Genomic DNA, 26,490 nt, shown 5'->3' with positions numbered 1-26,490 from the left:
AATTCCATACCCTATTTTTAATCTACTAGTTTAGGTTTCCTAAAGACAATTTGCCTCTCGAGTATGACAGAAAGCACCACTACTTTGCTTTGCCTTAAGAAAGTATAGTAACATTACTTTGAATTTAATGAAATCTCTTTGCCTCACTGCTCATCCATGGCCTGCACATGAGTTTCACATGTGTAATTTTAGTGCGTGGCTTTTCAGAATTTATTATATAGATAAATGGCCTTGAGTTCCTATTTACTATTACTGTTTAGCCCCAAGAGCTGACAAAACGATGACCATTTGTTCACCTTCAATCTCCAATCTTTCTCCCATTTTATTTCCCTCCACGTCGCTACTCTTACATTCAATATAGAAGTTGGATTTTATTTCCCTCCACAACTCTATTCTTATACTCAATATTCAAACACATTTTTACTAGGGATTCCCCATTATTAAAGTCTAAAATTAGTAAAGTAGAGGTAAAAATGTATTTTCAGTAATTTTTATATAAAATTTTTAAAATACATGCATACATATCATGTTATTGCTTAGATATTTAAGTGGACCAAGATTTCTCAGTCTTTTGGCCCAGGAACATAGACACATTCATTTATTTTCCTCAGTCACTTATTATGAGATTCTACGAGACTAGAATTCTTTATCAGAACATAATCTGTTACCTGAATTTGAGAGAATCATGATCAGTTACTTTGTCCTCTGTTTTTTTCCCTAAGTTTTAATTCAAGGATAACGATCAAAGTGCAGGTGGTTTCCTGTAGATTAATGATCATTCAGGAGAAATCCGTGTCCCTGGGACAAATGTCTAATCATTAATCCTATAGAAATGTAAGGCACATAACGCATTATCATCACCATCAACTGGCAATTCTTTTTTCGCTCAAGTAATTGCTTATTTTATTTCAAGCAGATGAAAGCTCTAAGATGGACATTTTGCAGGCTGAGGAGCTCTACTAATTTACTAATCAAAGAAATATCAGATAAGAAAAAAAAATCCTGAGCAGTGAGTTGCATAAATTTGACTCAAAGGAAAGGAGTTTTAAATTCAGGTGAGTACACTGTTGAAGGAGAGCATGTTAAATGTTCTCCATTGCCTGCCAGTCTTGTATGTTTGGGTTGCTGCTTATTTTTTAATGAATGTGTTGTTAGTCAAAAAATATTTTGGTTCTTTGTTAGATTTTATCAGATTAACTATATCTAATTTATAATGCCCTGAAATGGCCAATTTACTTTGGGAATAAGCTTAGGTCAACTTCACAAGGAATAGGCCTTTTTTTCTGGGTGGCTGGTTAGTTGATGTCCTGAAATTAGAAGTGAAATCAAACTTTCACATCAAAACACAAATATTTTCAAATAAAAATATAAGGGTACATGTGGGAAACTACTCCATGCTTTCTTTTATCCACCACATATCTACTGAACACCTAGTAAGTTCTAGGCACTCTTCTAGACACAGGGAAGATGGCTGTGAAAAAGAAAGTCACTCATGTCCTCTGGTGTGTACATCATTGTTAAAAACAGTGGCTTAAATAATAAACACATTAATAACATAGAAAACGCTGCAAGGGAGCGAAAAGTTCCATGTGTAAAATCAAAGTGCCATGCATAAAACCAAATCAGGAAGCGATTTACGGTGGAGTGAAATCCTAGATAGGTGGATGAGAAAGGGTTTTCTGAGATGACATTTGAGTATTCCTAAAGGAAGTGAATGAACAGGTCATGTAAAGGTATGAATTAAAAGGTTGCAGGAAGATGGAGCAGCAAGTACAAAAGCCGTAAGATAATAAAATATTTGGCATAGTCAATGAATAAAACAAAAACGTTAGCCAGTTGGAGCAGAGTAAGCAAGGGGAGCGTGTTGGAGATGACTTTGGATGGACAGACTGTGGAAGATTATTTAAACCCCTGGACACCACAGTAAGAGTTTGATTCTTCTTCTGCGTCTTATGGGGAGCCATTGGATAGTTTTCTGTAGGATACAACAGAAAATCTTTTTAAAAAAGATTTTTCTGGCTGCTGACAAAGATTGTCTCCTTGTCTAAACTCTAGTCAGGCTCCTCTGAATCCTCTTCTTCAGTAAGCCTCAACCTTGGCCTATTAAACTACAGACTCTCAGCACAAATGATTTTGTCCACACCTTGCCTCCCTCAACCCACACACACTAAGAGACATGAACAAACACAAGCACAATTTCTGATAGTTCAAGAAATTGATAGTTCAAGATATGTCCTTAGGAAGGCAAAGTGAGCTCCCTTAAGCACCCTGTGGGAAAACTAAGTTTGCTAAAAGAATATAAAGTTTATTCCAGCTAACACCTGAAAACAAGGTCCTTGTCTCAGTGTCTGTGGGAGAGCAGCAGCCTAACTCTGCAATAAAGAGCCAGTTCGCAAACGCATGTGGCCTAATCACATTGGTGAACCCCTGCTTTTTGCTTTTTTAAAATTCCCATTTTCGGCCGGGCGCGGTGGCTCAGGCTTGTAATCCCACAAGATGGCCAGCACTTTGGGAGACTGAGGCAGGTGGATCACAGGTCAGAAGATGGAGACCATCCTGGCTAACACGGTGAAACCCATCTCTACTAAAAATACAAAAAACGTAGCCAGGCGTGGCGGCAGGCGCCTGTAGTCCCAGCTACTTGGGAGGCTGAGGCAGGAGAATCACTTGAACCCGGGAGGCAGAGGTTGCATTAAGCTGAGATCGAGCCACTGCACTCCAACCTGGGCGACAGAGCAGGACTCTGTCCCAAAAATAAATAAATAAATAAATAAATAAATAAATAAATAAATAAAATAAAATAAAAAATAAAAATACCATTTTCCTGGTGCTGCTCAGGCCCCAGGAGAGACATTGCTCTTGCTGTTCCCTATTCCCTCATTCTGCCTTTAAAATGTCTAGACATTTTTGCACAAATCCAAGTTGAGTTCAGCTTATGCTGTACTCTCTTCCTTGTTGCAATAGTAATTACTGCATAAATCTATCCTTGCCACCTTAGTGTCTGGCTCTGTTTATCTTTGACATTGCTTGAAGGACAAAATAACTGTAAGGAAGTAAGCATTGAATTAGACACAACAAGAAGCTGATGAGATAGTCTAAGAAAGACTGATAAAAGTTATAATAGTACAAGTGGTGGACAGTCTCTCGATCTTGATGTATTTTGAAGAAAAAATGGACAGAATTTGATGATCAATTGGATGAGAAAAAAGTTCGTGCTTTTATTTTTCACATATTTTTATTGTCCATAGAATTTTTGCACTGAATAGAAAATATTACTTTCAATTTTATTAAAGTATAATTTACATGACTTCCTTTTTTTTCTTTTTTTTTTTTTAGACAGAATCTTGCCCTGTCGCCAGGCTGGAGTGCAGTGGCATGATCTCGGCTCACTGCAACCTCCGACTCCCTGGTTTAAGCGATTCTCCTGGCTCAGCCTCCAGAGTAGCTGGGATTACAGGCATACACCACCACCCCCAGCTAATTCTTGTATTTTTGGTAGAGACGGGGTTTCACCATGTTGGACAAGATGGCCTTGATCTCCTGACTTAGTGATCCGCCCACCCTGGCCTCCCAAAGTGCTGAGATTACAGGTATGAACCACCCCGCCCGGCTTACATGACATCTTAATAAATAAATTCATAACCCACATTCTATTTTTTTTTAAGACAGTCTCTGTTGCATAGGCTGGAGTGCAATGGCGTGGTCTAGGGGCCCACTGCAACCTCCGCTTCCCTAGTGCAAGTGATTCTCCTGCCTCAGTCTCCAGAGTAGCTGGGACTACAGATGCCCGCCACCACACCCTGCTAATTTTTTTGTATTTTTTTAGAGACGGGTTTTACCATGTTGACCAGGGTGGTCTCAAACTCCTGACCGGAAGAGGTCCGCCTGCCTTGGCCTCTCAAACTGCTGGGATTACAGGCATGAACCATTGCGCCAAGCCTTGTAACCCACATTCTTAGCAACATTTCTATCACCTTGAATGTTCCTTTGTGCTCCTTGTCTTCCCCAGCTCCCACCCCAAACAAGTACACAACCACTTTTCTAATTTCTTTCACTATTTATTAGGTTTACCTCTCCTAGAACTTCATATCAATTGAATCATAAAGTAGATACTCTTTTATATGTTTTCTTTCATTGAGCACAATGTTTTTGAGATTCATCCATGCTGTTTTATGTTTTAGTAGTAAATTCGATTTTATTGCTGAGTGTTATAGATTAAATATTCATTTCCCTCCAAAGGGCATATGTTGTGTACTTACACCCCAAGGTCATGGGGTTAGGAAGCAGGACCTTTGCAAAGGAATTAGGTTTAAATAAAGTCTTTGAGAGTAGAGCCCCCATGATGGGATTAGTACCCTTACAAGAGAAAGAAACCTCAGAGTTTCCTCTTTCTTCCATGTGAAAAAATACAGCAAGAAGGCAGACATCTTCAAGCCAGGAAGAGGACCCTTTCTGAAAACTCAACCATGCTGCCATCCTGATCTTCATCTTTCCAGACTGGAGAACTGGGATAAATACAATCTCTGTTGTTGTAAGTCAGCGAGTCTATGGCATTTTGTTATAGCAGCCTGAACTGACTAAGATGCTGGGTCTAATTACATGGTATGGATTTAACACAATGTATTTATCCATTCTTTCTTTGACAAACATTTAAATTGTTTCTAGTATGGGCTTAATATGAATAAAGATGTTATAAACACGTTGTATAAGTCTTTTCTTGTACATGTTTTAATTTTTCCTTTGTAAATATATAGATGTGGAGTTGTCAGGCCATAGGGCAAACATACATTTAACTATATGAGAAACTATCAGAATTATTTCTTAAGTGGTTGTATTGTCATTCACCAGCTATGTATGAAAGTTTCAGTTGTTTCACGTACACAAACACCTGATATTGCCAGATCTTTGAATTTTAGCCATTCTTTTAGGTGAGAAGGAGTTTCTTATTGTGGTTTTAATTTGCATTTCAGTGATGACTAATGTTGAGCATTTTTTTCATGTGCTTTGAGTCATTTATATTCCTTTCATTTGTGCCCACTTACATCTGTTGCATATCTACTCAGTTGTTGTCTTTTTAGCATTGAATTGTAGGTTATTTATATATTCAGAATAAAATCTTTAATCACATATACATACTCTAGCCCAAGGGCCCCCAACCCCCAGGGCCGCAGACTGGAACTGGTTCGTGGCCTGTTAGGAACTGGGCCGCAATGCAGGTGGTGAGCCATGGGCGAGCAAGCATTACCACCTGAGCTCTGCCTCCTGTCAGATCAGCGGCGGCATTAGATGCTCATACAAGAGTGTACACTCTTGTGAACTGCACATGTGAGGGATGTAGTTTGCGTGCTTCTTATGAGAATCTAACTAATGCCTGAAGATCTGAAGTGGAAGAGTTTCATCCTTTAACCATCCCTCCCCCACTATCACTCTCCATGGAAAAAGTACATTTCACAAAACCGGCCACTAGTGCCAGAAAGGTTGAGGATGGCTGCTCTAGCCCATATTCTGTCAAAAAATCTTTACCCACTCCAAATTTATTAAGATAGTCTCTTCTTTTCTCCTAGAAGATTATTTCTTTTAACTTTTATATTTAGGTATATGACCCATCTCAATTTAATTTTTGTGTTTGATATGAAGTCTGGTCAAGTTTTATGTTTTATAGATATCCAATTTTTCTGTGCCATCTATTCAAAGGACTTTCTTATTCTCATTAAATCACTTTAACAACTTTTGCCAAAAGTTAATTGATTATGTAATTAGGGGTTTATTGATGCATTCTCTGCTTTCTTTCATTGATCCATTTGTCTACATTTAAGCCAATGCAGCAGGGTTTACTATAGGGTTATGGTAATCCTGAAATAAGTAGTGTAAATTCTCCAAGCAATCTTTTGCGAGTTTATCATCTAGTCAATTATTTCTTCTTCTGGCTCCTCCACAACTAAATCTCTTGAACTTCTGTCCCCCATGGGAGGAATACCTGAGCATGTCTTCACTTTTCCTAACAGAAAGACTCACATAGTCATTCTCTTTCACTTATAAAGGCCTGTAATCTTTATTCATGTAACTATTTGGGTAAGAGAAAACAGTGTCTAGACTCAGGCTTACTTCAAGAGGCACATCTGAGGTTACCAGCTCAAGATTTAAACGTAGAGTGGAACATAGAATATTCTTTTGTATTAAGTCTAAGCCAAAGTTTTTAATTGGGCTTTAAGGTTTCCTTGCATTGGGAGTTACTGGGTGCTTACACACGGAAGTGAAATTGACATCTATTTCTTTATCCCTTGTGAGTGTTACCAATACACTACAAATTAGAAACCTATAGAGGACAAGAAGGGAGAGGCATCGTGATTCCTCTCTTCTGCTGAATCACTGCAGAATTCAGTAGTTTGGTGTTTTTACCATAACATAATTTTCAGAGCAATATTACTGGAATATTTCCTCAGAAATAAACATTAAAAAAGAGATAACTTTCACACAAACATCATGGAATATTTTTAAATGTTTGGTGGCTTCCTGTATAGTTCTCTTCTAACAGTAATTGAAAATCTAAATTCAACTGATTTGTTTTCAATAGAAAATATAGGGAACTTCTGCTGAGAACAGTATAAAACTTTATTCATTTACTTGCAAATGCATATATAGAACTTAGAATGGTTTTGCTATTGGTAAAATGAACTATCTTTGACAGACATTTAAAGTGGAGAATAAAGTAAAGTAGATGAATTTAACTCAGCTTTTCTCTCATTCCAAACATATTGATCTTCAATAAACAGGACATGGAAACCCTAAAACAGTACCATTATCCACTTGGAATACAGCAGGCTGAAACCAGCGACAAAATGAAGATATATATTTCCAGCCTATATTTTGAGCCTCGTGGAACTTTTTGGATGCAGCGCAAACCAGGGGGGAGTTACTTTTCTGTAGCAATTGTGGCCAGTGTGGATAAAGAACTACCACGGAAAAGATGGAAGCCTACAGAACAGACCGAAAGATAAATGTTCTCTGAGTTTCTAAAATGCTTAGATGGGTTTCATTACTTTTGCACCTTCTGAAACTGAATTTTCTATTAATGAAACCATAAAAATAACATGATATTTTTGAGAGTTTATACTCAAAGTTGGCCAATAATAATGAAGTGGAATGGAGACACTTAGAGACTCTACTATAGATGGCATGACAGGAATAGGTAGCATAAATAATTGGTATCTTTAAACTCCTGAGGCCAACTCTAAACAATATCTTTCATATCTATGTTCTCCTTCTTTTAAATCCATGTATTTCGTAAGTCCTGATAAATTAAATGACTGAATTCCACAAGGGTGTCCTGACTCAGCTCACCCTCTCCTGGAGGTATTAATGAACAGTGAAACAGTGACGAAAACAGCAGCAGAGCGAATAAAGGAGCTGATGAGAACAAAATATTGTTTTGTTTATTTGCTTTTTAAAATATAGAGTATTGATTCTGTCATAATAAAAGCTAAGGCATAGAATGCATTTAATCCTATACATTTTCCACTTGGCTTTCAGTGATGCATAAGAGTTGCTAAGATTGGCATACTATATAAAGGCCTCAAAAGGAGGTATGTACTGTGTTAAGTTATTTGCATGCATTATCTCTAGTCGGTCCTTAAATGGTGAAGCTGTACAGTGTAGGAAAGATAGAGTATAAGGTAATGATTAAAAACTTACCCTAGAGGCAGATACCTGGATTAGAATCCTAGTTCTTCCACGTATTTGCTGTATGATTTTGAGCAAGCTACTTAAATTATATTCTCTTCAGTATTTTTTTTTTTGTAAAGTAGAGGTAATAATGTTTATCATTCTGGGCATTTGTAAACTTAAATATATTTTTAAATAAAGAATGCTTAAAACAGGCTTACTACAAAATGAACCCTTAGTAAATTATGTACAAATGTAATAAGTGGGATCCACTTAAAAGGGTTAATTATAATTCTTAAGTTCTCACACTTTTAGTGGTGAAAATGGGCCAAAAACCTAGATCTGATTTAAAAGTGAAAGTTCACCTTGAATGCATATCCTATATACTGTCAGTTTCCTTTCATCTAATTATGTAGAACAAATGATTACATTTGCAGAATACATCTGTAGAATAATGTTTTAAAAGAAACAAATGCCACTGCCATGCTAGTTGATAAATGATATTTTAGCAAGGTGATGCCTAGAAAGGATGCTCTAATATTTGCAATAATTCCAAGTCAGCTTTTAACTCAAAAATGATCATGGCTTTCCTCTGTAGAAAACTTGCCAAGTAACTCATTATTATTATCTTGTAAAGGCCAGTTGATGTCTTCCTCATTCATAGCCCAACAATGTTCCAAGGAAGAAGAGGTCATTTAGAGAGAAACCTGAGACACTAATCAAGTTGACTACAAGTGACTTTTTTCCTCAACATCTGTTTCTTCATGTATTTTTTTTTTAAAAGGTTTTAACTAGATTATCACTAAAATCTGTTACAGGTGTTCTTCCAACTGCATACCATTATTATCAGGGGAGGAAGGAGGGGAGATGATGAAAAAGCATCTAGCTGTTCTGGCAAAATTACCCAGATCACATACCTAACCCAACTTGTGTATTACTTAATGTTTAACAAGAGGGCAGCAAAGATGTGTCAAATGAATTGTCTAATCATAATCTTCAATAAGACATAAGATGACATAAGACAAAGACTACATTCATAAAGAAAATAATGAACCCTCATATTTATAAAAAGCTTTAGTTTAAAGTACTACGTAATATGCAAAGACACACAAGAGTGGTATATTAGACACTGAGACTCAGAAGAGGGAAGGGTGGGAGCAGTGGAAGGGATCAAAAGCTATTTATTGGGTACAATGTACACTGCTTGAGTGGCAGTTGTACTAAAATTTCAGACTTCACCACTACATAATTCATCCATGTAACCAAAACCACTTGTATCCCTAAACCTACTGAAATAAAAAATTAAAATAAAAAATAAAATCAAGTGTTACATATGGAACATTGAATTCACAAAATCCTTACAAAGTAGCTGTTATTACTATGTCTTTACAGCAAAGGAAAAGAGCACTTTCAGCAATTTTAGGGTGTCTAATGAAATAAATCATTTTAAGAATTTAAGGCCGGGCGCGGTGGCTCACGCCTGTAATCCCAGCACTTTGGAAGGCCGAGGCGGGCAAATCACAAGGTCAGGAGATCGAGACCATCCTGGCTAACACGGTGAAACCCTGTCCCTACTAAAAATACACAAAATTACCTGGGCGTGGTGGTGGGCGCCTGTAGTCCCAGTTACGCAGGAGGCTGAGACAGGAGAATGGCGTGAACACGGAAGGCGGAGGTTGCAGTGAGCCAACATCATGCCACTGAGCTCCAGCCTGGGTGAAAGAGCAAGTCTCCGTCTCAAAAAAAAAAAATTTTAAATCAGCCTGGTGCGGTGGCTCACGCCTGTAATCCCAGCACTTTGGGAGGCCAAAGCAGGCGGATCATGAGGTCAGGAGATCAAGATCATCCTGGCTAACACGGTGAAACCCCGTCTCTACTAAAAATACAAAAAAATTAGCTGGGCTTGGTGGTGAGCGCCTGTATTCCCATCTACTGGGGAGGCTGAAGCAGGAGAATGGCGGGAACCCAGGAGGCGGAGCTTGCAGTGAGCCGAGATCATGCCACTGCACTCCAGCCTGCGTGACAGCAAGACTCCCTCTCAAAACAAAAACAAAACAAAAAAATTTTAATCAAGTTTTGACTCTAAGTCCAAAATTTGGTTACTACACCATAGCTATGTGTCTGTTAAGTTAGCATCTTCCTGCTCTGTAATGTTTTTCTATCTCTTTGCATTCATTTTTCTTTTCTTTTTTTTATTATTATTATACTTTAAGTTTTAGGGTACATGTGCACAATGTGCAGGTTTGCTACATATGTATCCATGTGCCATGTTGGTGTGCTGCACCCATTAACTCGTCATTTAGCATTAGGTATATCTCCTAATGCTGTCCCTCCTCCCTCCCCCTACCCCACAACAGTCCCCACAGTGTGATGTTCCCCTTCCTGTGACCATGTTTTCTCACTGTTCAATTACACCTATGAGTGAGAACATGCAGTGTTTGTCCTTGCGATAGTTTACTGAGAATGATGTTTTCCAGTTTCATCCATGTCCCTACAAAGGACATGAACTCATCATTTTTTATGGCTGCATAGTATTCCATGGTGTAAATGTGCCACATTTTCTTAATCCAGTCTATCGTTGTTGGACATTTGGGTTGGTTCCAAGTGTTTGCTATCGTAAATAGTGCCGCAATAAACATACGTGTGCATGTGTCTTTATAGCAGCATGATTTATAGTCCTTTGGGTATATACCCAGTAATGGGATGGCTGGGTCAAATGGTATTTCTAGTTCTAGATCCCTGAGGAATCGCCACACTGACTTCCACAATGGTTGAACTAGTTTACAGTCCCACCAACAGTGTAAAAGTGTTCCTATTCCTCCACATCCTCTCCAGCACCTGTTGTTTCCTGACATTTTAATGATCGCCATTCTAACTGGTGTGAGATGGTATCTCATTTTGGTTTTGATTTGCATTTCTCTGATGGCCAGTGATGATGAGCATTTTTTCATGTGTCTTTTGGCTGCATAAATGTCTTCTTTTGAGAAGTGTCTGTTCATGTCCTTCGCCCACTTTTTGATGGGGTTGTTTTTTTTTCTTGTGAATTTGTTTGAGTTCATTGTAGATTCTGGATATTAGCCCTTTGTCAGATGAGTGGGATGCAAAAATTTTCTCCCATTTTGTAGGTTCCCTGTTCACTCTGATGGTAGTTTCTTTTGCTGTGCAGAAGCTCTTTAGTTTAATGAGATCCCATTTATCAATTTTGGCTTTTGTTGCCATTGCTTTTGGTGTTTTAGACATGAAGTCCTTGCCCATGCCTATGCCTGAATGGTATTCCCTAGGTTTTCTTCTAGGGTTTTTATGGTTTTAGGTCTAACATGTAAGTCTTTAATCCATCTTGAATTAATTTTTGAATAAGGTGTAATGAAGGGATCCAGTTTCAGCTTTCTACATATGGCTAGCCAGTTTTCCCAGCACCATTTATTAAATAGGGAATCCTTATCCCATTGCTTGTTTTTGTCAGGTTTGTCAAAGATGAGATAGTTGTAGATATGCGGCATTATTTCTGAGGGCTCTGTTCTGTTCCATTGATCTATGTCTCTGTTTTGGTACCAGTACCATGCTGTTTTGGTTACTGTAGCCTTGTAGCATAGTTTGAAGTCAGGTAGCGTGATGCCTCCAGCTTTGTTCTTTGGGCTTAGGATTGACTTGATGATGCTGGCTCTTTTTTGTTTCCATATGAACTTTAAAGTAGTTTTTTCCAATTCTGTGAAGAAAGTCATTGGTAGCTTGATGGGGATGGCATTGAATCTATAAATTACCTTGGGCAGTATGGCCATTTTCACAATATTGATTCTTCCAACCCATGAGCATGGAATGTCCTTCCATTTGTTTGTATCCTCTTTTATTTCATTGAGCAGTGGTTTGTAGTTCTCCTTGAAGAGGTCCTTCACGTCCCTTGTAAGTTGGATTCCTAGGTATTTTATTCTCTTTGAAGCAACTGTGAATGGGAATTCACTCGTGATTTGGCTCTCTGTTTGTCTGTTATTGGTGTAAAAGAATGCTTGTGATTTTTGTACATTGATTTTGTATCCTGAGACTTTGCTGAAGTTGCTAATCAGCTTAAGGAGATTTTGGGCTGAGACAATGGGGTTTTCTAGATATACAATCATGTCATCTGCAAACAGGGACAATTTGACTTCCTCTTTTCCTAATGGAATACCCTTTATTTCTTTCTCCTGCCTGATTGCCCTGGCCAGAACTTCCAACACTATGTTGAATAGGAGTGGTGAGAGAGGGAATCCCTGTCTTGTGCCAGTTTTTAAAAGGAATGCTTCCAGTTTTTGCCCATTCAGTATGATATTGGCTATGGGTTTGTCATAGATAGCTCTTATTATTTTGAGATACGTCCCATCTATACCTAATTTATTGATAGTTTTTAGCATGAAGGGCTGTTGAATTTTGTCAAAGGCCTTTTCTGCATCTATTGAGATAATCATGTGGTTTTTGTCTTTGGTTCTGTTTATATGCTGGATTACATTTATTGATTTGCGTATGTTGAACCAGCCTTGCATCCCAGGGATGAAGTTCACTTGATCATTACGGATAAGCTTTTTGATGTGCTGCTAGATTCGGTTTGCCAGTATTTTATTGAGGATTTTTGCATCAATGTTCATCAAGGATATTGGTCTGAAATTCTCTTTTTTGGTTGTGTCTCTGCCAGGCTTTGGTATCAGGATGATGCTGGCCTCATAAAATGTGTTAGGGAGGATTCCCTCTTTTTCTATTGATTGGAATAGTTTCAGAAGGAATGGTACCAGTTCCTCCTTGTACCTCTGGTAGAATTCGGCTGTGAATCCATCAGGTCCTGAACTCTTTTTGGTTGGTAAGCTATTGATTATTGCCACAATTTCAGAGCCTGTTATTGGTCAATTCAGAGATTCACCTTCTTCCTGGTTTAGTCTTGGGAGGGTGTATTTGTCGAGAAATTTATCCATTTCTTCTAGATTATCTAGTTTGTTTGTGTAGAGGTGTTTGTAGTATTCTCTGATGGTAGATTGTATTTCTGTGGGATCAGTGGTGATATCCCCTTTATCATTTTTTATTGCGTCTATTTGATTCTTCTTTCTTCTTTATTAGTCTTGCTAGCTGTCTATCAATTTTGTTGATCTTTTCAAAAAACCAGCTCCTGGATTCATTAATTTTTTGAAGGGTTTTTTGTGTCTCTATTTCCTTCAGTTCTGCTCTGATTTTAGTTATTTCTAGCCTTCTGCTAGCTTTTGAATGTGTTTGCTCTTGCTTTTCTAGTTCTTTTCATTGTGATGTTAGGGTGTCAATTCTAGATCTTTCCTGCTTTCTCTTGTGGGCATTTAGTGCTATAAATTTCCCTCTACACACTGCTTTGAATGTGTCCCAGAGATTTTGGTATGTTGTGTCTTTGTTATCGTTGGTTTCAAAGAACATCTTTATTTTGCCTTCATTTCATTATGTACCCAGTAGTCATTCAGGAGCAGGTTGTTCAGTTTCCATGTAGTTGAGCGGTTTTGAGTGAGTTTCTTAATCCTGAGTTCTAGTTTGATTGCACTGTGGTCTGAGAGACAGTTTGTTATAATTTCTGTTCTTTACATTTGCTGAAGAGAGCTTTACTTCCAACTATGTGGTCAATTTTGGAATAGGTGTGGTGTGGTGCTGAAAAAAATGTATATTGTGTTGATTTGGGGTGGAGAGTTCTGTAGATGTCTATTAGGTCCGCTTGGTGCAGAGCTGAGTTCAGTTCCTGGCTATCCTTGTTAACTTTCTGTCTCATTGATCTGTCTAATGTTGACAGTGGGGTGTTAAAATCTCCCATTATTATTGTGTAGGAGTCTAAGTCTTTTTGTAGGTCACTCAGGACTTGCTTTATGAATCTGGGTGCTCCTCTATTGGGTGCATATATATTTAGGATAGTTAGCTCTTCTTGTTGAATTGATCCCTTTACCATTATGTAATGGCCTTCTTTGTCTCTTTTGATCTTTGTTGGTTTAAAGTCTATTTTATCAGAGCCTAGGATTGCAACCCCTGCCTTTTTTTGTTTTCCATTTCCTTGGTAAGATCTTCCTCCATCCCTTTATTTTGAGTCTATGTGTGTCTCTGCATGTGAGTTGGGTTTCCTGAATACAGCACACTGATAGGTCTTGACTCTTTATCCAATTTGCCAGTCTGTGTCTTTTAATTGGAGCATTTAGCCTGTTTACATTTAAAAAGTTCATATTGTTATGTATGAATTTGATCCTGTCATTATAATGTTAGCTGGTTATTTTGCTCGTTAGTTGATGCAGTTTCTTCCTAGCCTTGATGGTCTTTACAATTTGGCATGTTTTTGCAGTGGCTAGTACCAGTTGTTCCTTTCCATGTTTAGTGCTTCCTTCTGGAGCTCTTTTAGGGCAGGCCTGGTGGTGACAAAATCTCTCAGCATTTGCTTGTCTGTAAAGTATTTTATTTCTCCTTCACTTATGAAGCTTAGTTTGGCTGGATATGAAATTCTGGGTTGACCTAATGATAAATGATGAGTTAATGGCTGCAGCAAAACAACATGGCACAAGGATACATATGTAACAAACCTGCACATTGTGCACATGCACCCTGAAACCTAAAGTATAATAATAAAAAAAAATAAAATAAATTTAAAAAAAAAGAAATTCTGGGTTGAAAATTCTTTTCTTTAAGAACGTTGAATATTGGCCCTCACTCTCTATTGGCTTGTAGAGTTTCTGCTGAGAGATCAGCTGTTAGTCTGATGGGCTTCCCTTTGTGGGTAACCTGACCTTTCTCTCTGGCCCCCCTTAACATTTTTTCCTTCATTTCAACTTTGGTGAATCTGACAATTATGTGAATTATGTGTCTTGGGGTTGCTCTTCTTGAGGCATATCTTTGTGGTGTTCTCTGTATTTCCTGAATCTGAATGTTGGCCTGCCTTGCTAGATTGGGGAAGTTCTCCTGGGTAATATCTTGCAGAGTGTTTTCCAACTTGGTTCCATTCTCCCCATCAGTTTCAGGTACACCAATCAGACGTAGATTTGGTCTTTTCACATAGTCCCATATTTCTTGGAGGCTTTGTTCATTTCTTTTTATTCTTTTTTCTCTAAACTTCCCTTCTCACTTCATTTCATTCATTTCATCTTCCATCACTGATACCCTTTCTTCCAGTTGATCTCATCAGCCACTGAGGCTTCTGTGTTCTTCACATAGTTCTTGAAACTTGGCTTTCAGTTCCATCCTCTCCTTTAAGCACTTCTCTGCATTAGTCATTTTAGTTATACATTTGTCTAATTTTTTTTCAAAGTTTTTAACTTCTTTGCCATTGGTTTGAATTTCCTCCTGTAGCTCAGGGTAGTTTGATCATCTGAAGCCTTGTTCTCTCAACTCGTCAAAGTCATTCTCCGTCCAGCTTTGTTCCATTGCTGGTGAGGAACTGCGTTCCTTTGGAGGAGGAGAGGCGCTCTGCTTTTTAGAGTTTCCAGTTTTTCTGCTCTGTTTTCTCCCCATCTTTGTAGTTTTCTCTACTTTTGGTCTTTAATGATGGTGATGTACAGATGGGTTTTTGGTGTGGGTGTCCTTTCTGTTTGTTAGTTTTCCTTCTAATAGACAGGACCCTCAGCTGCAGGTCTGTTGGGGTTTGCTAGAGGTCCACTCCAGTCCCTGTTTGGCTGGGTGTCAGCCACAAATTCAGCAGTCTGATCGTTCCTCTGGAAGTTTTGTCTCAGAGGAGTACCCAGCCAAGTGAGGTGTCATTCTGTCCCGACTGGGAGGTGCCTCCCTGTTAGGCTACTCGGGGGTCAGAGACCCACTTTAGGAAGCAGTCTGCCCGTTCTCAGATCTCCAGCTGCGTGCTGGGACAACCACTACTCTCTTCAAAGCTGTCAGACAGGGACATTTAAGTATGCAGCGGTTACTGCTGACTTTTTGTTTGTCTGTGCCCTGCCCCCAGAGGCGGAGCCTACAGAGGCAGGCAGGCCTCCTTGATCTGTGGTGGGCTCCACCCAGTTTGAGTTTCCTGGCTGCTTTGTTTACCTAAGCAAGCCTGGGCAATGGTGGGCGCCCCTCCCCCAGCCTCGCTGCTGCCTTGCAGTTTGATCTCAGACTGCTGTGCTAGCAATCAGTGACACTCCATGGGCATAGGACCCTGGGAGCCAGGTGTGGGACACTATCTCCTGGTATGCCATTTTCCAAGCCCGTTGGAAAAGTGCAGTACTAGAGTGGGAGTGACCCAATTTTCCAGGTGCCCTCTGTCACCCATTTCTTTGACTAGGAAAGGGAACTCCGTGACCCCTTGCACTTCCTGAGTGAGACAATGCCTCGCCCTGCTTCGGCTCGGCTCGCACAGGGTGCGCTAAACCGACTGTCCTGCACCCGCTGTTTGGGACTCCCTAGTGAGATGAACCCGGTACCTCAGATGGAAATGTGGAAATCACCCATCTTCTGTGTCACTCACGCTGGGAGCTGTAGACCGGAGCTGTTCTTATTTGGCCATCTTGGCTCCACCCCCTCATTTTTCTTTTAAAAAAGCAACACAAAGTTTGAGTCTATATATTTATGTTATACAAAATAACATTATGATATAGAAATTCAAAATTAAATAAGAAAGAATATTCTCTAAAGGTTATTAGTGCAAGAATGGATCCTGATTTAGATCCTGGCTTTACCACTTACTGAGTCGGTTGGGTCAAACTGCTTAACTTCTGTATGTCTTTAGAACTTCACCTGTGAAACCTGGATCATAACTTTATCGCTTAGGCTGTGAGAACTCAGAAACACATATCATAAAATGCTCACATAACATTCCAAAACGGGTCCCCTTTTTGTGATTCATTCATTTATTTGAAAAATGCATATGTCCTGAATAACTGGGACAAATAAAATATGTAAATCATTACTGATTCTCACAAAAAATAGTTGTCAGCATAAATACAAGTTGGGCCATATGAGTGGTACAGAAACATCGTAGAGTTGTATAAATTGAGAGGATACTTAATTAACATTGAAGAAAAAAAAAGCTTGTTGTTACTTAAGTAAATTATGGAATAAATCTGCAATGATTAATTGCTTACTATTTCTAACAATCTTAAGTACCCATCCTCAAATAACCTTTTCAAAACATTAATGCATAACATTCATGAGAGAATAACTATGGTCCTATTAATTCTCTTATCCATGGCTAACGCATAACAAACAAAAGACCAGTTTCAAAATCCCAGAAAATATCATTTAGTGACGATAAAGTAGTAGATAAAACTATCTCTTATTTCTCCGTGACTCTATCATTAGCAAAATGGCTGCAATTTAAAAAAAAAAATTATAAGCACTGCTAGTGCCTTGGATGGCAGGCTATTTATCCTAAAGAGTTGAGGTGGGCCGGGCACGGTGGCTCTGCTTGTAATCCCAGCACTTTGGGAGGCCGAGGTGGGCGGATCATGAGGTCAGGAGATTGAGACCACAGTAAAACCCCGTCTCTACTAAAAATACAAAAACTTAGCCGGGCGTGGTGGCAGGCGCCTGTAGTCCAAGCTACTCGGAGAGGCTGAGGCAGGAGAATGGCATGAACCCGGGAGGCGGAGCTTGCAGTGAGCAGAGATCGTGCCACTGCACTCCAGCCTGGGGTACAGAGCAAGACTCCGTCTCCAAAAAAAAAAAAAAAAAAAGAGTTGAAGTGAACTGTAAAAACATTATGGTCTACAGTTGGGACTCAGAGGCTTAGGTATTGTATTTAATTAATGTTTGATTAAGTATAACATGAGCAGAATATGTTTATAATCTTTTCTTTGGGGAATTATGATGAGGAAGAAGAACACAGATGATTTCCCTAAGCTTCCAGGAGCAGGCTGTGACCTGTTTTTTTCCCCCAGTCTTTAATGAACACATGCATTCGGAAATTAGTTGACTGGTTTGGTAAAAATTTTACAACATAGTTTGCCAATATTTGATATCAATCTTGCCTTTTAATGAGAAGAAAAGCCCAAGGAGAAAAAAGTGGAAAAAAGCTCGTAAAATATATATGGAGTTTTTCCTCTAATTTGTGATTCTGAGGGCTAGCACTCATGTGTATATCTAAACACATACCGTTTGTACTAAAGACCTGATTTTGAGGTAAATCCCTCATTTTGCTCATTTCAAATAGGAATGGAAAGGCATTTTATAACAGCTGCTTATCAGAATTGCTTCTGGATATTAAGCCTTCCTCAGAATCAGCTGGATGTTTTAAGTGTTGGACTCTACAGAAAAATAGAAAGAACTGAATTTGCTGCATACCACCTGGGGAGTAGGACCTCATTAGGAAGGAATGTGTTTACAGAGGGAGACATGACCAGGTCGGATCAAGTTCCGGTGCTTTTGAAAATAATGCAGAACCAGGTGAGTAGCTACAGTGGAAGGTCAAACTTTTCTATGTTTAGCCATGTGTTAATTAATAAGAAATGTTCTGTAAATATACATTCTTAATTGCCACTAAATTAAATATTCATTTGTAACATTCGCTTGAAAAACATTGATTTCTTAATGAGTATGAAATGAATAGGTCATACTGGCAGTGCACACAGAACTCTTCGTAATGCATTAGCAAAAGGAACTAACTGATGATAGTAAATTTTGAGCTTCATAAGAATATAAGAAGCGCTCTCCATGAATATAAATATTTATGGTTATTATTAATATCCTCCTAAAATATGAATTTCTAAAAAAACGGGGACTATTTTGTTTACACTATAAATAGTAAATACAGTAGATTGTTTTACTTTGTATGCTGGAGTCAATCATTCAAACTATCTATGTAATTAAAATAGACATCAATCATTTTGCCTGCATTATCCACAGCTACTTTAAAGAGAAATTCCCTCTTCTCATTCTTCTCATTCTACTACGAATTCCACAGCCAGCCCTCATAATGTTTCCTTAAAAACCTAAATCAGTTGATATCACTACTTTGCTCAAATGCTCAAACAAATTTTCGACTAAAAAAGTAAGATTCAAAGTTCTTTCTGTGGCCTAAAATTTCACTCCCTCATAGACCTCATTTTTTATCACTCTCCTGCTGCTCTCTGCTACAATAACACTGTCATCCTTGGCTGTTCCCCAAACTTTCCAAGCGTGCTCACATCACAGGACACCTAGAACACCATTCTCCCAGATAGTTATATGGCTTCCTCCATCTCAACCTTAATGCGTCTTTTCAAATGTCACCTTATCAGAGAAGTCTTCTCTAATTAACTTAGCAATAGTATTAATAGCAGCCCTATCACATTTCAGTTACATCCTGCTTTGTATTGCCCCCAGAAGACCTATTACCTCCTGAGATACTGAATATTTATGGATCCATTTCTTTGCTGTGCATTTCTCCCTTCTTCAATTTCACCTAAACTGGGTCAAGATTTTGTCCATTTTGACCACAGGTGTAACTCAGAGCCTGGATGTCTGAAACATAGTAGGCACCTGATAAATGTTGTTGAACAAATAACAGAATGAGTAATTACAAACCCAGCTTAAGACATAACTATCATTAGGCTTTTGTTTTCCCCACTAGCCCTCTCCTTTCTGACCACCGTTGATTAGAAGCTACATAATTTGAAGGTGGTTGATGCATAAGATAGGCAGAGTCCTATGATATGACATAATACAAAAAAAGCTCAAATAGTCTAATCATACTCTCCCTGATGTTTAAATTTGATCTAGCAAATATCAAGATAATGAGGCAATTTGTATTCAAAGATAAAGCTGGAAAACTATTTTGAGAGGGTTGGGGTACAATGGGGACTGTGTGGCATCACAGAGAGCAAATGTTGTAAAGAAGCAGAAATCGTGAGCAGATCCAAAAATAAGCCGAGTTGCCATAAGCACACACCAGGAATGACAGACAGGCACACAAGTAGCTTGTTCATAAATGCCTCCATTCCTGGCATGTTTTCCAGTTCTATATACAATACAATCAGGCAATTTTGTTTGGTATCCATACACAATGCAATCAAACAAATTTTCATTTTGTCCTGGGTAACTCAGTGAGATGATCCCTTCCTAATTTAAATTTTTTTAAAAGCCTGTAAGCCAATTTTTTTCATAATTGTGACTACTAATAATTACAAATGTCAGATGAAGCCTTATAAGAAAGTTCATTTGGAATAATCCACTGCTTATCCAAATGTATTCTTCGGAACCTCTGGAGATATGGATCTTTGTGATATGAGGTTCACAACTGGTTCAATTTTATTGCTGTGGGCTTCCATGTTCTAACTGAAAATGAATTGTTGTTATCTAATTCACAAATGGTGGAATCACGTTCAAGTTATATCTTTGTGTCTCAGTTTATCATCTTCAAAAATAGGGATGATGCCTCCTTATAGTATTTTTTTGATGATAGGTACAATGCTTGACACAAAGTGTATTCTCCAAAATGTCCAATCACACATATTCTTTCTTTCCCTCTTTTTCTTTCTCTATGTAGGTGCATGTGTGTTGTGAATAATTTTAATATGCTGTGTCTATGTGGACTGACAATTCAAATTAAGGCACAGTAAACCATCTAGAAGTGAAAATGTTTCCGGATTTGTGATCTTTGTGACTCTTCATTAGAGCTTAAGCCCTATCCTCTCTTTAATATCTGCTCTATTTATTAGCGGTTCCATGTCTACTCATTGAGTTGGTAGGTGGGGTTTTTCTTGAAAGCCATAGTTATGTGTCCCCTTAGGACCTTAATATGGGATACATACAGTATTATCATGTGACCCGTACTCTTTTGTCTTTTTCTTTTTAATTGTTCAGTTTTTCCTAAAAGAGCTGAGTTTTAAAATATCCCTCTGTATTAGTTTTCTTGGGATGCCATAACCGAGTATCATACATGAGGTGGCTTAAACAACAGATGTTTATTTCTCACAGTTCTGGTGGCTCACGGGTCAAGGTGTCCACTGATCTCATTTCTGGTGAGGGCTCTCCTCCTGACTTGTAGGTGCCACCTGTTTGCTGTGTCTTCACATGGTCGAGAGAGATCACTCTAGTGTCTCTTTCTCCTCTTATAAGGGCACCAGCCCTGTCGGATTAGAACTTCACTTAATTAAACCTTTATCACCTCCTCACAGGCCCTATCTCTAAATAGTCACGCTGGGGTTTTGACCTTCAACATATGAATTTAGGGGGAAAGAAAAGTTTTACTCCATAACACCCACTATTTGGCCCCATATAAATACAGTAGTGATAGAGACTTGTGACTATGTTGAAGGCCTTCCTTGGTACTTGGATTTCTTTTAATCATTTCCAAAACCATCTTCCTTTTGGAATTGAGTCAGGTTGCAGTTCACTTACTTGGCTAAACCATATGTGCATGCACACACACACACACACACACATACATTTATTTTAAACATTAGCGTTTATTGTTACTTTAGAAATTTTTCTATGCCTGAAAGAGATGGGAGGAAAATAATGTTACTTGGTGTATCACTTGATTTAAATATATGAAGTTAGGAAAATAGAAACAAGAATTATTAGGTATCCTCAATTCATTCATCCTTAACTCTGTGTCAGACAGGAAAGAAAAAAAAATGAAGGCATTTTTACCCATGAGTGGTAACAGAATTAAATTGAAACTATTCTAAGAATAACTAGGCCCTGTTCATTCATAGCATAGACTGTCATTTATTCATCTAGGGCTCTTATAAAAGTGAAGAAAATGTAAAACTTTGAGTTACATTTAGAGAAACGTACAGTGTCTCATTTGTACTTAATTACAAAATAACAGATCTATTTATTAATTCCAAATAATCGAATGTAAAGTTCAACAGTATGAAGATAGGAGTGCTGTGCAGAACTTGATAAAATGCATCATGTGTAAAATAAGCAGAAGAGAATGCTACAGGAAAGTCAGAGAAAGGAGAGCAGTGTCACCAAAATCTCCAAAAAATTCAATAGTAAGAAAAGAGAGATCCAGTCAAATGGCCGGTTTCACTTGTTTTCCCTCTTACTAAGCATGTCTTCCTTTTTTTTTGATTCAAGAAGCTTATTACTTTTTCCCTTCAACTTTCAGTTCCAGGACAATATCCTGCAGGAAGCCTGCACTAACCGTTATAAGAGAATGTGGATTTCTCACATCTCTACTTGTCCACTCTCTATGGCTCATTTTCATTCCTGTCTAGTATTGCTGGCAGATTGACTTTTATAAAATTATCCACAATGTCACTAAATTCAAGTTCATTTCTGGCTGACTTTTTTAGGTTCCTAGGGATAAAATGTCATCTCCTTATAATAGGATTATCTCTCCCTTTCCACCATGTATTACTTATAATTTAATTTTTGGCTTCTATCATTGAAGAGAACAACATTTCTAAATTATATTAAATAATAATGGTGAAGCAGAAATCATATAATCATTTCTCAATATAAAGACAAAGTTTTAAAATTTTGATTTCATAAGCCAGGCACAAAAAGACAAATATCACATTGTCGTTTATATGTGGAAGCTAAAATATTTGAAGATGTGGAGGTAGAGAGTGGAAAAATAGGTAACAGATTGGGGAGAATGAAGGCGGACAGAGAGGATGAAGAAATACATTAAAGAGTACAAATATGCAGTAAGTTAGAAGGATTAAATTCAATGTTTGATAGCAGAGTAGGATAACTATACTTTAAAATGTATTGTACTTGGATGATGGACACCCTAAATATGACTTATCACAAAGCATTATATGCATATAAAAAAATTCTTATGTATCCCATACATTTGCAAAAATAACAAAATAAAAATTTTATCTCAAATATTTTAATAAAGAAAAATCATTCTAATGCTATTAAACTCAATTTTAAAACTTGAGATGGGTCTTTTAAGGTACTCATTTGAGCATATATTTCATTGATAAAATAATTTTTTATTGATTTAGTAACTTACATTCTTGAATCAAATCCTTTCTGTAATGTTGCATCATGTTTAATTCTAGTTGTTAGTATTTCTATCTGAATGCTTTATTACATACATGTATGAAATCAGTATAAAGTTTCCTATTTTAATTAAATTATCAAGTTTGATATTGAGATATTAACTTTATATGATGAATTTGTTAATCTCACATTGTTTTCATGATTTAAAATGGACAATGTAATATGATAATTATATTTTTCTTCTAACTTCTAAAGATTTCACCAGTGAACATGTAATGATGTGGCTTTTTCATGTAGTATTTTCATATTTTTTATAATTATTTCGTTAGCTATTTTCTACTATTTTAATAATTCTGCTTTAACAATTTGGTGTTAAAATTTTAAAAAAATCATTTAAAATTTATAATATACAATTAGTGTATATGAGATAATATACAATTAGTGTATATGTATATAATATTTATTATCACTTTTTACATCTTTTTCTGTTAATTTGTATGGCGTCTTTTTTGCTTTCTTTTTTTCAGAACCAGATCTTACAGTAACCAATTCCTGTATTTTATTATTGCTATAAACTAGATAAATTTTGTAATAATTGATTTGGTCAGACAGTACTCACAAATTGCTCTAAGCTGAGAATTGACCATTCTACTCTTCCAGGTTTCAGCTCACGTCAACTGTTATAGCATGATAGTTAACCATGTGGATTCTGGAACGCAACTTTCTAGGCATGAATCTCAGATTTACCACTTACCAACTGTGAAGTCGAGCAAATTGTCATACACTGTGTGCTTCAGTATCTTATCTGAAAAATCAGGAAATATGAGTAGATACTTCACAGGGTGGTGTTGAGAATTAAATGCAGTAATTCACATACAGCATTTAGAAGACTGGCACAGAGTGAGTACTTGATAAATATAAAGCAATTATATTGATTTTTGTTCTACTTGATGGCATAACAATATTACAAGTAAATACGATATGTGAGAGGGTTATTTATCTGACTCCCTTCTGCTGCCTCTTTCATTGCAGGAAAAACAACAACAACAACAACCAACAAAACAATCAGGAATCTTGCCTGAAAGTAACAAACTATTCTGGTTGTTTGTTTAAATATCTGGGTTTATGACCCATCATCATCTCTCTAAGCAATAGATAAATGCAATGACTCATCAGCATTTTTCTGCATATGAATAGCAAACTCCTGACAAAAAAAAATGAAAACACCTGAATCTAAAGAGGCATGTGTATAAATATCCACTCCAGTAAACCAAAATAACATAGCACCCTATAAACTATCACCATGGGCTGCAAGGGACCACCGTAAGCAACCATTTTTAGAAAATAAAGCAGAGCTTCAAGCGAATGTGACAAAGCCATGTGCCTTTAGAATCAGCCATAAGGCATGCAGTTTATTAAATATAACTAGATGCTTATTCATTCTGTAACCCTGCAGTAAAACCTTGGGGAAATATGCAGGTGTGATCAAGACACACATAGGATTCTATCTTTTTTTACAATCTGCAAAGGTAGTTTCTTAGTGCTGTAAGTGCTATCAAGTTTTTGTGATGATGAGATGTCTGCAGACTACATCAAACTAAGGAAGTCTTTTTTTAAGATCCATATGGTAACGCAAGAACTTGATGCTTCTAGGATGCGATTCTGAGGCTTACTTAGGACACTGGCCATAAGCAATTTTTGGTTCTCATCCTTTAATCTCTTTGACTTCCCATATTTTACTTGCAAGTATTCCCAGTTTCATTTGCTTTCCAAGTGTAATTTGTACATCAAAGATGCTTACGGCTTCATTTAATCTGTGACTTTTTTTTTTTTTTAAAGTAAACTGAATGAAGAAGCATACCCCGTGGGCTAATATAGACACTTGAAAATCAGTTGAAAATACTCTTCACTGCAATGACTTTCCTTGAGAAATGAGAAAATGAATATGAAAATGTGTAAACAGGAGAGATATTTTGAAAAGTGTATTCACAAAACAAGTAAGAAATGAATTAATAATGTGTTTATATTGACATCAACAATTTTATTTTTAAAATAATCATAAAAGGTGGCATTCAGGAAGTGTTTGTCTCTTTGTAACTTTTCGTGGAAAGAGAATCTGCTGACTAAAGCTTCTACACGATTAATCTGCCATTCCTAAGTGGAACACAAAATTTGTGATGTACAGAAAGTGTCAGACTCAACTAATTATACTTTTTGCCTTATGAATAAACTATTACCATTGATTTTCTGCTATTCTGGCTTTTTTATCAATGTTTCTAAAAGCTGTAACCACTGCAGTATCGCTTATCCTCTGAAAAACACAACCCCACTCAAAGGGAAATTTTTAGTGGTTGTAATTTTCCTCTAGCTGGGTTTATGATTGGAAGAAGATGTCCCAGGGCTTACCCAATCTTCTTTGCAGCATTCCCTCCCCTCTTGACTCCTATGTAAGTAGAAGAGTTAGTAAATGACTTTGCTCCTTGGTTGGAGAGAGATACTCCCAATATTCACGTTTGTGTATGTAAAAGCTACAATAATAGTTCACTGAAGCACTGTAAAAGTAACACACAATATGGAACAGAAAAGACTGCTAAAAAGGTAATCTGGAAAATTAAGCAGTTTGAAATTGTAAATTAACAATTATATCACTGCACTGCTCAAGAAATGATGTAGAAGGATCATATAGAATATAACTGAGAAATAGTGTATATTTCTGAAGGAAAATGGCTAGGAGTCTGTAGGAATTTACTCTTTGCTTCTATTTATATATGCATTAACTCTTCAAGTTGTTAATCCTGAGGCGGAATTCAGTCTTCACTCCCACTCTATTTCTCCTCTATGCTTACATTCATAATTATTAACACTATAATCCAGATACTGAAGTTGGAAACTATGTAATCATCCTGGAGATCTGACTTTCCCTCTCCTACTGTGCATGATCAAGCTGTTCTCAACCTTCTCTCCCTCTCCCACACTGCAGACATACCTGATACAGTATGCTAGCACTCCCATGGACAGATTCGATTTTTCGGGGCTGTAAAATAGAAAAAAAAATTGGGTTTACATTTTGTACAAGGTACAATTTTTACTTGCTTCTTGTCCAGTTTCTCTCTAAAATTCATCAAACACACACACACACACACACACGCACACACACACACAAACACACACGAGAACTACTGATCTAATAATGGTGTTGTCATTTATACCTTCTTATTCCACTTGCCCCCTCTACTTACTCCTCGCTATTGCCTTATCTCTCCAGAATATAACAATTGTTGCCAGAATAGCTCCTCTACCTATTTCTGTGCCTCTCTCCAATCCCTCTTTTTCTTTATTAATCTTTCTAAAATTCAAATCCAATCAAGTCAGGCCTTTGTTTCAAACTTTTATTCACTCCCTGTTGACTTTGTCGCTAGCTCCCTATGACTCCACAGCCTTCATTTAGGTGTTTAAAAAATAAAAAGTAAAAGAAAATATTTTCCTGAGACAACGATCCATTATGCTACCTCAATTATCCTGTGAAAATTGATGTATATTCTACCAATAAATATATGAATTGCCCAAGGAACCCATTCAATTGTGTATAGTGTGTATTATTCATGAATTATCATTTATAGATACTATAAAAAAGTATCCTTAGGGAAATAATATGATACTGTAAAGAGAGGAAACATTGGAAATAAGTCACAAATGTGAAATGGTATTTGGACCTTGAGCAACAGAACATGGAGAAACACTGTGCAGAATGAAGAGTCAGCATAACTGGTGAGGTGCCTAGGTTGATATTTGATGCCTTTACACATTTTAAGTTATTATAATTATTTTTGTTGCTCTTGTAGTGCTGCAATTGACTGAAATCTCTTTGAATATAGATACAATGTTCTATTTCTCTTTGAAATGTAACATGTAATGGAAAAAGCATAGTATTTGTAACCAGGTAAATTTAATTTTGATTACAAGACCAGCTATTCATTGATGTAAGAGACTTCGAAAGTT

The sequence above is a fragment of the Nomascus leucogenys genome, chromosome 20 (assembly GCF_006542625.1).
Source record: "Nomascus leucogenys isolate Asia chromosome 20, Asia_NLE_v1, whole genome shotgun sequence".
NCBI classification, from domain to species: Eukaryota; Metazoa; Chordata; class Mammalia; order Primates; family Hylobatidae; genus Nomascus; species Nomascus leucogenys.
The sequence above is the reverse complement of the archived record's forward strand: the minus strand, read 5'-3'. Positions refer to the sequence as shown.